At 49.5% G+C, this 12500-nt stretch overlaps 1 protein-coding gene across 2 annotated transcripts in view; it reads right to left on the bottom strand.

Annotated features, from left to right (window-relative positions):
• The window catches only part of large2 (LARGE xylosyl- and glucuronyltransferase 2), a 40853-nt gene extending 29714 nt beyond the window's left edge, over window positions 1–11139 (bottom strand). For both annotated transcript variants that reach the window (XM_084436551.1, XM_084436553.1), the window contains exon 1: window positions 10458–11139. The gene's annotated coding sequence lies outside the window, so the exon portion shown is untranslated. The remainder of the gene's footprint in view (window positions 1–10457) is intronic.
• Between the last annotated feature and the right edge of the window lie 1361 nt (window positions 11140–12500).

Here is a 12500-nt window from a genome sequence, read left to right as displayed (position 1 = left end):
AGTCTCCCTGTATTTGCACCTTTACTTGGTCTGTGAGGAAAAGACTGAGAGGCCATGTCCAAGATGGACGGTAACAGTAACTCAGAGGACACATGTGAGTAGACAGGAGTTTTTAGTGGACCCCCTCTGGGCCAACTCCAGATAACACACTTAGGAAACACAGGGAGGACGGGCCAGACATTACACACACACGCGCGCGCAAACACAGCAGACCAAACCACACTGTAGATCAAGACATTTTAAATGATTTACTTACACTGTTATGCATGCATACCACACAGATACGAGGATACAATTGACACCCACTAATGCACAGCGCTCTCCAGAGATATACATTACATGTGCATACAGTAGTATTGGTGTAATTACTTGCATGCGCAAACACGCACACACACAGGAGATTCTCTCTCTCTCTCTAGCACGTCTGCACCCAGTCCGCTCGGGGCACTGAATACAGGAGCGTCGGCAAAATGGAGCCTGCATTATTTATGGCCAAGATGAATAGTCTTTGTGTGTTTGCGTGTGTGCGTCTGGGTCTGAGCCCGTGTGCAACTACACAACGCTCTAATACTTTTATCTTTCTCTTTATCTGCCCTCTTCCAACCCATTTCCATACCTCAGTTTTTTCTCATCCCTTCAGCTTTTCACTAAATCAAGCTTGAAGTTGCCCATGGGACGCCCGTAGCACCGCCGAGGCCAAGTTTTCCCAGTAGCGAATTTATCTTTTTTAATTTTTTATTCATGAATTGATGTTTCATTTTAAGGTTTAAATTCTAAGATGAAAATCATTTAATTGAAATCAGACTTGTGCTGGTTTGAAGTACTTCTGGCCTAATTACTGAGCAACAGCACTGCATCTCTAGTACCTTGTGACTAATTTTAAGGTCACATGCTCTTTAAACTGATCAGACATTCACGCTCAATTCAACACATCTCATGAAGACAATTGGTAGATTTTTATTATTTTTCTTTTTTCTTGTTTTTGAGGGGGCAGATTTTGCAGAGCAGAGCCTTCCTCTCCACAGTGGAAAACACAATCTTACAACCTGGTGACTTCTCGGCTGGCTTGGTGTCAGGTAGGTGGGATTATACTTTCACTGCACACAAACCTCCTGTTCTCTCCGGAACTATTTTCAACCTACTTTACAGAACCACCTCCTGTTCTCTCCTGTTCCACTTTCACTGCACTGTACGGAGTGGGTGCAAAGGTCACAGAACAGCTGATCCTGCTGAAAGCGCTGTGGGGTTCCAGACAGTACTGTGTGCTGGGGTGGGGGTTGGGGGGGTTGGGGGAGGGGGGGTTTAGGGGTGGGTGGGAACACAGGGCCCATCCCTCACTGGCGTGGATCAACTGCTGAGGAAGGCTCATAGAATAATCCATCACTGTCATCCTTTACATCTCACACTTCAGAGTTCAGACACAAGTGGATCTTTACATAACTAAAAAAAAAAAAGAGGTGTGTGTGTGTGTCTCGGACTCGGACCGGTCAACCAGCCTAGTCCGGTCCAGCCCTGGTCCGGCCCGGTTTGCAGGAGGGATAATCCCGGGAGTAACACCCAGCTACAGCCGCTCGCACGAAGAGACCAGCTGCTCCCCCTGACCCTCCTAAAATATTGAACATTTCCTCTCTCTTTTCCCTCCCGTTCCTGGATTCTGCGTTTTGCTTTGTCCTGACTCAGCATCCTCCGCCCGGCCCATCGGGGAGGGATTTCGCTGTGACTGCGCTTCGCCTCTACTGCTAATTCGTCACACGGCTTCAGGAAAAATGACACCGGAATCACATTTTGGCCCGAGAGACAGTGGGAGAGAGACAGCCGGAGAGAATGAGAGGGAGGGAGTTCAACGAGACAGGGATGAGGGTTGTCAGGGATGAGGGTTGTGAAAAGTGCTATCTTGGGTGGGTCTGAGGTGAAGTGAGGTGAGATAAGGCAGCATTGCACCAAATATAGTCCGTGTGTGATATGTATACAGGCGTGTTCGTAAGTGTGCTCTGAGAATCTGCTCTGATCTCAGAGCGCTCAGGTTTCAACGTCCTGGGGCGCTCTGAAGTCAGTTCACTTACGAACGGTCAGTTCGCTCGGACAAGCCGGCCTTTTCAGTCAGAGCGCCCAGTGCCAAGGATTTCCTCCATAAAAGAACCCAATACGAAAAACATGCCAAAGAACAGATCGCTAACGCTGTCGCTATCGATCAGAAAGGAGCACAGGGATTGGTCCCTGGTTGTGGCTCATGCACGTCAATTATCTGCTCTGGGCTTCCCTTGAGGAAGGACGACGGGATGGGTTAGCAGAGAAGCATTTCATTGGCCCTAATGCGCGCACGTGGGTGCGTGTTTCCCATGTCACCCATTACACTACACATGTGTTGAGTCAAGTGTACTGCGTGCCATATGCCAAATACATCAGGATTTTTCTTCCATCACCATCAAGAGCGGGAGAGATTCTTACACTTACACAAATGATTGCCTCTAGGTTTAGTCTAGTCTGTGACAAAAAGTCTGAGACCAACACTTTTTTGAGTGATTGTAATGCAAGCTTGCAGGTAGCCCAATCCTCAGAGAGTGGGAGGATTAAAACACAAAGCACATTTAGAACAGCCTCCCTTTCTACTCTAATCACACATATTTCTGGGCGTACTGCCATCGCTGCCTCTCTGAGCACCGACGTTCACCCCCCCCACATTCTTCACATGAGCACTGCAACTCTTATGTCTGACAGTTTCTCTGGCGCAAAAAACCTCTATCAATTCTATACATCATTGTTCCAGATACATGGCAGGCAGCCCCGATGTTCCTCTCCCTTTAGACGGAGGTCACCCCCCACTTCTTCTCTCCCCTTGCGCGACCTAGGACATCGGCCAAAGCTTTATAGAGGATCGGCCGCCTCCCTTTCGGTCATCACTCACGGGGATGGGGGAGAGGCTTCGAGCGCGTGCGGGATTTCGGTGTCGAGTGCGCGGCCGACGGGCGTAGCTCCGCCCGGACCTGACGCACGCCACGCCTCAACGCTTTGCCGCGTTGATTATGTCGCAGCACGAAGACCGTCGCAGAGGCGTGTTATAACAATACAACATGCTGTTTAAGGAAGATATATTGTTATACTGATATATAGGTAACCAAATGGACGAGCCATTTCATGGTCATGAGACAGCACTCTGGAGGTTTGACGGAGGGACAACAGAGGACATCCAGAGGACATCCAGAGGGCCGTGGTGCTGCTGAGTGTGTGGGAGCGAACAGAGGAGCCACAGGAACGACTGTGTGGAAGCCATCAAAGGCTGCTGCTGCCAAAGAGACAGTCCTCTCTGTAGCTCAGTCAGAGTCTCTGGGGTTAGGCCCTTATGTAGCCGCAGGTCTCACACACCGGCACGCACACACACACACACACACACCTACACCTACACACATACACACACACACACACACCTACACAAATCTACACACACACAGACACACACACACACACAGCAGGGATGAGGGCGAGGAGATGGAGGCTGGGGTGTAGGAGAGGCAGGGAGGGGCCCAGAGAGGGGTAGGGGAGGGAGAGATAGGGGATGGGGTATGTGACAGGAGCTGGAAGGAGGGGTTGGCAGTAGACGCTAGGGGATGTGGTTACTGAGATAAAATACCACCCTTCTCTCTCTCTCTCTCTCTCGCTGAGAAAAATACAGCCAGGGAGTAGTTCTGAGTTCTCCTGCAGGTCTGTTAATATATCATAGCTCATCTCCAGTGGCAGGTCTGGAGACATGCAGGGGAAGAGGTATAAATATAGCCCGGGAACGCTGTCCTCTCTCTGGGACCTGCATGGCTAATGTCCCCCTGTGGAACTCACTCACACACTCACACTCACACACACACACACACACACACACACACACACACACACACACACACACACACACACACACACTCACACACTCACACACTCACACACTCACACTCACACACTCACACACACACACACACACACACACACACACACACACACAGGAATGTTCAGGGAGAAAGAGAGAGAGTGCTTCTGTGTCCACTTCTCTCTGGTTCCTCCTCCTTAACCGGTGGAGAAGATCTACAGGGAGATCTGAGAGAGAGACCAGATTCTCTACAGGGACATGAGAGAGACCTGATTCTCTACAGGGACATGAGAGAGAGACCAGATTCTCTACAGGGACATGAGGGAGAGACCAGATTCTCTACAGGGACATGAGGGAGGGAGGGAGGGAGGGAGAGAGAGAGAGAGAGAGAGAGAGAGACCAGATTCTGTCACCGTGGACAGACGGACAGACCATGGACGGCGGTGAGCAGCTCTGTGTCGTGCTAAACACGATGATGCGGAAGTGTGGGGTCTCCTCCCTGACTCCCTGTGAACCCGCCCCCACTCTGTGTGCCTGACCAAGGTCAACGCACCGCGGCGTCGCCATAAAACAACATGTTTTATGTGCAAGCTACTAAGACAAGTGCTGACTTGTATTTCTCTATCCACCAGTCAGGTGTGCAATCAAACGTTTTCATTCAAACCCCCCTCTCTAGAAAGTGAGGATTATATACATGTGCTACTAGTCACTGGATAAGGTAGATGCACTTGTGAGTTCTGGATAGGAGTAGTAGACTGACTAACTCCGTTGAATGCAAATTATTTTACGTTGCTTTGAATAAAAGTGTCCGCTAAATGACTGTAATGTAAATGTAATGTAATGCAGGTACATGTACAGCACCACAACCAACACAGAACAGGGGAAGCCCAGTACTGGTGATGCATACTAACTCACCACACCTTACCAGAGGACTTTGAAAATGTTTGCTTGAGGCATTACTTAGGCATGTAGACCTATTAGCAACTCATTAGCAATTAGATAGCTATGCATGCACGTCTACGGGGGGCTGGGGACAGGGGAGGGGGGGGGGGGCAGTGAGGGGGGAGAGACTAAGCTTCCCAGCAACAACTAAGCTCCTCCCACCACAAAACCTCGGGCATTACTGATTTGGCATGGGTGAGATCAAACAAATGAAGTACGAGGGCGGCTGTGGCTTTGGAGCTGAGACGGACCGTCCAATGACCACAGGGTCCGCGGTTCGAATCCCAGCTCCTCCTGAAGACATGTTGAAGTGTCCTTGGGCAAGACACTGAGCCCCGAATCGCTCCCAATGAGCAGGCTAGCACCTCGCATGGCAGCTGCAGCCATTGGCGTGTGAATGTGTGAATTAGAGACCATTGTAAAGCGCTCTGGATAAAAGCGCTATATAAGTGCAGTCCATTTCCCATTTACAGTATATGAAACAGAGCCATACAAAGGACATGGGAGTCCCTCACAGCTGTCCCAAACTGACCAAAGCTCAGTAGGATCTCTGAATAATTACTAACGGTCACTTCAGGGAGACAATCGACTAGGTCAGGGGGGTGAGGGGGTGAGTGTGTGTGTGTGTGTGGGGGGGGGGGGGGTACAACGCCTCTACAACCCCCTCCCGCCTCCCCTGCAGGGTCTTCAGCCAATCACAATATGAAAAGATCCGACTGAGTGAGTGGCCACATGTTGGACAGATGTAATTCCATAAATCGCTCTCCCTCCCCCATCTCTCTTCCTCCTCTTCGCTCTCTTCCTCTCCTTCTCCTCCTCCTCCTCGTCTTCTGGCTTCGTAAGCCTATCAGCTTGATCAGTGGGCTGTGGCGGGGCGGGGGGGGGGGCTGGACCGGCTCCGTCCGTCCAGTCTGCTCAGTCTTGTCTGGCCGGCATTCCCCACATGCCACCAGCCCTCAACACCGCCAACACGCAGGACGTGAGACGACCGCTCCGAGCAGACGGGGTCACACGGACGTCCACAGGACTGTGATATGCATGGGAACAGTGTGTGTGTGTGTGTGCGTGTGCACGCGTCTTCTTGTGTTTCTGCTGCTTGTGAGGAGCAGCATCAGAGGTGTTTGGAACCTTTTTACGAGACCCTCGGTGCCAGGCCTTCGATGGATGTTGGATGAACGTCGGCCGCCAGCGCCCGGTCAGACGAACCCCCGCTCTGACCGATGTTGTGTCGCAGGCGAAAAACAAATATCACATCCAACTCCTACCTTCCTCCCCTCCGCCCCCATCTCAGTGTTGCGGATGGATCTTGAACTTGGGGCTCAGCAGAGCGCAATGACAATATACAAGCAAGTGCCTAATTAAATAATCAAACGTAAAACCATGTCAGCAGACATTTTCACAGCAGGAAATGAATCAAAGTGGGTCAGGGATGCACGCCTAGTAAAAGGGTGATATAGCGCCGTCGTTACGCCAGAGTTTGACTTATACCTGTTAATGTTTATCGAGAGAGCCCCAACGCCCGTAAATCTGCCAGGAACCCTCCGGGGTCCCGCTGAAGTAAACACCGAACAGATTAAACAAAGAATGACCTGAAATCAATCAGGCCATCAAAAGGTTCTTAACGTTCAACGCTCTCCCCCTGCAAATCACAGAGACGCCTTGGATCCCCCGGGTTGTACAGGGTGAGACAGAAGAAGACCAGCATACAGAATAGGAGCAACACTCTAAGCTTAGTTTGCTACAGTCTCGGACAGGTCTCGCTTGCAGCTCCCTTGGTGTCTAAAATAAAATATTTTGGTCCTTTGGACACACAGAGCATCTTTCCACTACCAACAGTACAGGTGATGGAACCAGTTGAGGTCAATATGACGCAGCCCAGGTGTGTGTGAGGGCTGGACAGGTCAGTGTGGAAGAGGGGAACAGAGCCACAGTATCCCTCAGACCTGGGACTAGACCACGGGGAACAGCGTGGCTCAAGTCCCCCCTTTGGGCATCTTTAGAATCATGGTCATTGTTGGTTATGCATGTCCTTAACTCAGAGGTGTCTGTGGATAAAGCTGTTTGCTGTAGAATTACCTCAGATATGTACCTCAGAATAGGCTGGGAGATCCCAATGTGAGTCAAAAGACTTTTAAAAAGGAAGAGTATGACTTAATGAGATGAGAGAGAGAAAGAGAGAGGGAAGGAGAGAGAGATAGGGAGAGTGTGGGGGGGTGCAGTGGTCTGTTAAGTGAATATTGATTGTTTCCTAAAAAGTATCCTGTTGCACGGCAGCTCTTATCACCTCACCTCTGCCTACGAAACCGAGAGAGAAGAGGGAAAGAAAGAGAGGAAAAGGTGATAGAAATGTCATAAAGTCATACAGTGTCCCAGTGAAGAGGCGAGGAGACAGAAGAAAGGTGGGGAACAGGAGATATCTACAGTAATTGCAGCGTGAATCCCTTCAAAGAACTCGATGGCCAGCGTCAACGAGATAGGAGAAAGGACATCGACGTGGGACCTCCGCGTTCCAACTGTGTCTCCATTGTTACATAAGCCTCAAGAAAAGCGTATTCCAGACAAAAGCCCCCTGGCAACAGTCTCCATTAGGGTGGAAAATAAGAAAGAGAGTGGGGGACGTGTGTGTGTGCATGTGTGTGCATGTGTGTGTGTGTGTGCGTGCGTGTCTACACATTAATGGAGGGAGTGCAGGGCAGACTAATGTCTCTTTCCGCATGGGTAACTACCTTATTTATTTCTCATTGTGTGTGGCCATGGGCCGTAAATACACTTATAATTATCCACATAGCCATCAGGTGGGGCTAATGGAGAACCCATTACCACCAGGGGGACAGGGGAGAGCGCGGGGGGGCGGGGGGGTTACAGTGGGATGGCCTTTCATAACCAGCCAGGGGTGTAATTAAGAGGTTCTTACCTGTTAATTCAGCTTAATGTGAAAACTACCGCTAGGAGAGAGCGAGAGAATGAAGAAGAGAGCAGGAGAATGAAGGGGGGGTCAGAGAGAAGGGAGGGAAGGTGGAGAGGAGAGTGAAGAGAAGGACCGTGACGGAGAGGCAGGCCTCATTGTGCAATCGACAGCTAATAAAAACATCAATGTCTCCTCGTTCAACCCGACAGGAGAGGGAGGTGACTGGTCAATGATCGTCTCAGTGGACGGGGGACGTTTACAGTTGGCCCGTCTGACCCCTGACCCTGCAGGGTTTACTGGCGGGAGGGGGTCAGCTGCTGTTGCGACAAAACTGATTGATTGATTGATTGATTGATTGGGCTTATACCATCGTTTGGATTGTACAGAGATGTTCTGTGTTTTTGACAACCATTCCCCCTTTCCTCTCTCTCTCTCTCTCTCTCTCTCTCTCTCTCTCTCTCTCTGTCTCAGTCAGAGTTCTACATTAGCATATTAGGGACAGATTTCTCCCTCTGGGGGCCAAGGCCCTTTAGCCCTCGCTCTCATTAATGACCTGCTCAGCCATCTGTCACCACGGTTACAGGTCACAATGTCTCTGACTGCACATCTGACCACCACTGGCTGTGCAGTAGCAGTGTGCGTGTGTGTGCGTTATCGTACACACGCAGCCACATAATTGCATGCATACAATCATACCAGTTACGCTAATCGCCGCTTGGGAGAGAGACTGATCTATTACTCACTCTCAACCAAAGCACCGCTTAAAACCAGGAGGTCCCTCGGTTGAAAAGACGTTTAGCCCCCACCTTTCCTGACAGAAGCTTATGCACACTCACACACCTCTCTGATCCACTAAGCACATTGACATGGCCTGACACATTCCAGCGCGATAGCTGAGTGAACACACAGTCTGCATTTCCACACTGCATTACCCCAGCAGGAGTAAATGTAGTGTAGCAGCAGGGGTGGCTGCCTCACCGGCCTGCTCTCGGGAGAACTCAGCTCCGATGGGACTTCACTGGGAATTCATCTCCCGGACTGACAATATAGCCAATATTAGGGCTTAACTGAGGCGGGTGGAGGCGAGTCCGGTTGGGGGAGGGGGGGGGGGGGGGGTCTGGGACCGGGCTGGGGTTGTAACTGGCCTGGTAGGCCGTTAAGCTTCCTCTCTGCTGGCTGAGGAGAAGCGATGAATATTTCAATATGCGACCCTGAACACATGCAGGGGGAAAGTGTTTACGTTCTTAATCAGCTTTACAAGCACCAGTGCACAGCTAACCGAGGCGGTGGGGGTTGAGGAGAGAGTGAGTCGAGGGGAAGTGGGGAAGCCACACGGTAATAAAATATCGGACAAAAAAACATTCCTACGGTCTCAAGAGCATAAAAAAGCCGTAATTCTGCAGTTCTTGAATTGCGCACACACACTCCCACAATTGTGCGCGTGTAAACTCACACACGCGCACACACACACATACTTTGGTTACTGTACATCTGTTTTGAGGGATCACAGAACCGTCCGCAGAGAATGGGATGTATTCATGCCAGGGGAAAGAAGGGAGGAGAGAGAGGGGGAGCAGAGGGCAAGCAAGCAGACCAGCAGAAGTGTTTAAAGTGTCGAGGAAGTAGCAGCTGTTACAGTGAGTCCCGGGGGATAGACAGCAGTCAGTCTGTGTGTTTGTGTGTGCAGCAACAGAGGAGTGTAGGGGAGTAGAGCAGTGTCAAGGTTAGGTGCTGCGTACCATAATTTCGTAGATGAAAATTATTCATCAACGGCCTTTATTTTGTTATCGTCACAAGAATTTATGATGACAAAAACTATGATGAAATCTATTGACATTTTCATCAACAAATACAAACTAGACAGAAATGTTACAGAGTGACGAGGAGAGTGCATAGAAATGTAATTCAGTAGCTTTGTCCATCAGTCTAATAGATGTTCTCTCCAGTATATGAGTTTGGAAATTCTAGAGAAATGGTTACATAATGCATTACACTTTAACTAAACCCATTCTTTAACTAAACCAGAATCTAATCTAAATGCTATTTAGTCAACTAAAACAATTCAGATGACTAAAATATGACTACAACTAATTAGCCTTTTAGTCAAAAGACTATGACTAAAACTAAATTAAAATGTGTTTTTGTGTTTGAGAGTGTGTGTGTGTGTGTGTGTGTGTGTGCAGATGGGATGCAATGAAAGTGGGGGAATGGAGCAGGGGGGTTAGGGTTGGTCCAGTCTTCAAGGCTCAGCAGAGAAGAATGTGCTTTAATTACCTCTCCTCAGTACCCCCCCCCCCCCCCACACACACACACACACCTCAACTCAGAGAATAACACATCTGTTAAATGTGCCCTCAAGCAGAACACTAATACCCAGACACTGACATACACCCAGATGTGCTCAGACCAGTGTGGTCCTGTGTGTCAGTGGGGCCCCGGATCACCAAGGTTGTGGGTTTGAGCCCTGTGGAAATCCCACTCACAAAACCAAAAAGTCACTCTGGATAGGCCTACGTGTCTGACGAATAACAATTATCACCCTACAAAATGTATAAATCTGCACATACAGTAGAAATGTCGGCAAGTGGAGAGTTACAGTCAACCCTTCCAGCTGAAATACAGAACGCGGTTCTGATAAAAAAAAAAAAAAAAAAACTCTGCTTTGTTAGAACAACTCGAAATTCTCCTCTTTACGCGTACATTGAAATAGTCTCCCGGTGTCCACTGGTGGCTGTCAGCCGGCGGGTGGCTCACCTGCTACGACGGTGCAGCTCCAAGTCAAGTTCTGATCCGTAGCTCACTTCTCGTCCAATATCCAGGGATTTTAAAACGTCAACCCAAACCACATCCCAAATCCAACAGAGACGGTCTCTCTTCCTTTCATACAGATCGCGCTGTGTGTGTAAGTGAAAGTGAACACCGTCTTTTTCACACGTACACTCACACAAATCACCGTCCTCCGTACCGCCTCGTACCAGAGAGCAAACAAATCCCACCGAGTAGACACGCACACTTTCTCTCTCTCTCTCTCTCTCTCTCTCTCTCTCTCTCTCTCTCTCTCTCTCTCTCTCTCTCTCTCTCTCTCTCTCTCTCTCTCTCTCTCTCTCTCTCTCTTTCTCCTCCTCTCTCTCTCACACGCTGGAAACAAAAAAGCGAGTCTGGCACCGTTGGAGAACAAACACAAGCAAGAAGGCGAAAGCAGCAGCTCCAGAGTTCCAGAGGAGGGGGGTGACTCAGTGTAGTGTCCCCCCTAAATCAAGCACCGTGCCTGGGCAGAGAGAGCCACAACAGTCCTGGGGGTCTGGAGGACAAGAGCAGATAGATTGGCTTCTAGCTCTCGCTCTCTGTCTCTCTCTCTCTGTGCGGTTGTTTAACGTTCTTTCTTTCTCTCGTTCCCTCTCTCTCCCTCACGCATAAATACCGGCGGTAGCACAGAGCATTCACACACTCTGCTCTGCACTCTGACTGACTCGGACAGACAGAGCCTGGCTGCGGTCCCTCCCCCAAATCTCTGGCTCAGCTTTTGCACACACCCCCTGCAGTCTCAGCCAATAGGAGAGCGGTCCCTTTCTCTGACACGCACGCACATAAACACACACACGCACGCACACACACGCACACACACACACACACACACACACACACACACACACACACACACACACACACACACACACACACTCCACCCCCCCCCCCTCCTAGACAGTGTGGCGACACAGACAATGGCACAGGTTCACACTTAGGGGCAATAATATACACTCTCTCACTAATGCAAACAGACACACACACTCATTGACACATTCTCAAACACCACAATAGTCACACACATGTCACATACACGTCACACACACGTCACACACACACACGCACGCACACACACACACAAACCTAAGCTCTCTGCAGTTATACAACTAGAAATGGTTCATAGTTTTTTCCAATAATCTAAAGGTCCGTCTTTTCAGAAAACAATTATAATACAAATCCCCTCCCCCCAACCGATTCATACACCCACCCAAAAAAGGTGAATCAAACCATTTCAAGCCCTGTCTCCTCTCCTACTCTCTCCTGTCTCCTCTTCTCTTGTTTCCTTCTTCTCCTCCTGTCTCCTATCCACACATCCTGTCTTATCTCCTCACCTCCTGTCTCCTCACCTCCTCTCTTATCTCCTCACCTCCTGTATCCCCTCCTCTCCTCCTGACTCCTCTCCTCCTGACTCCTCTCCTCCCGTCTCCTCTCCTCACCTCCTGTTTCCTAACCTCCTGTCTTATCTCCTCACCTTTTGTCCGATTTCCTTCCATTGATTTTCTTGATTCTTAACTCGGAATTCTGAGGATCAGAAGAGCTACCGTTTCTTGGCATATTAAGCACGTCGGTTTGGTGCTCGTTGGAGGGAAGATAAAGGCATATTTTTCGGTCCATTCATCTGAATTGCTTATTCTCACTGTCGACTTTGCTTTTGGCCACCTTTGAACATTTAAGCTACACTAGAAATAACATAGGCTGAAATTAATGTCAGGTAGCTAGCTAACTGTAGAAAAAACTAACGTTAGCTGCGCTGTCAACTCATGTGCTCTGTCAAGTCACATGACCCCAGTGTTACCAGATTCGTTTGACAATTTCCCAACCGTCCAATGTCATCAAAGGTAACCCACATGGGCGGAAAACCTCCCAATCTGGCAAAACTGCCAAACCCTCGAAACAGAGGACATTCGAAGTGTTGCTTGCAGCAGAGAAAGCAGAGAAACTTAGACTTGCATCATGGCGGTGTCTCGGAAGTGTTTTGCAGCTGGTGCTGTG

This window comes from Borostomias antarcticus (genome assembly GCF_949987555.1).
Source record: "Borostomias antarcticus genome assembly, chromosome: 4".
NCBI classification, from domain to species: Eukaryota; Metazoa; Chordata; class Actinopteri; order Stomiiformes; family Stomiidae; genus Borostomias; species Borostomias antarcticus.
Note: the sequence above shows the minus strand (reverse complement) of the source record. Positions and strands in the feature narration are given on the sequence as shown.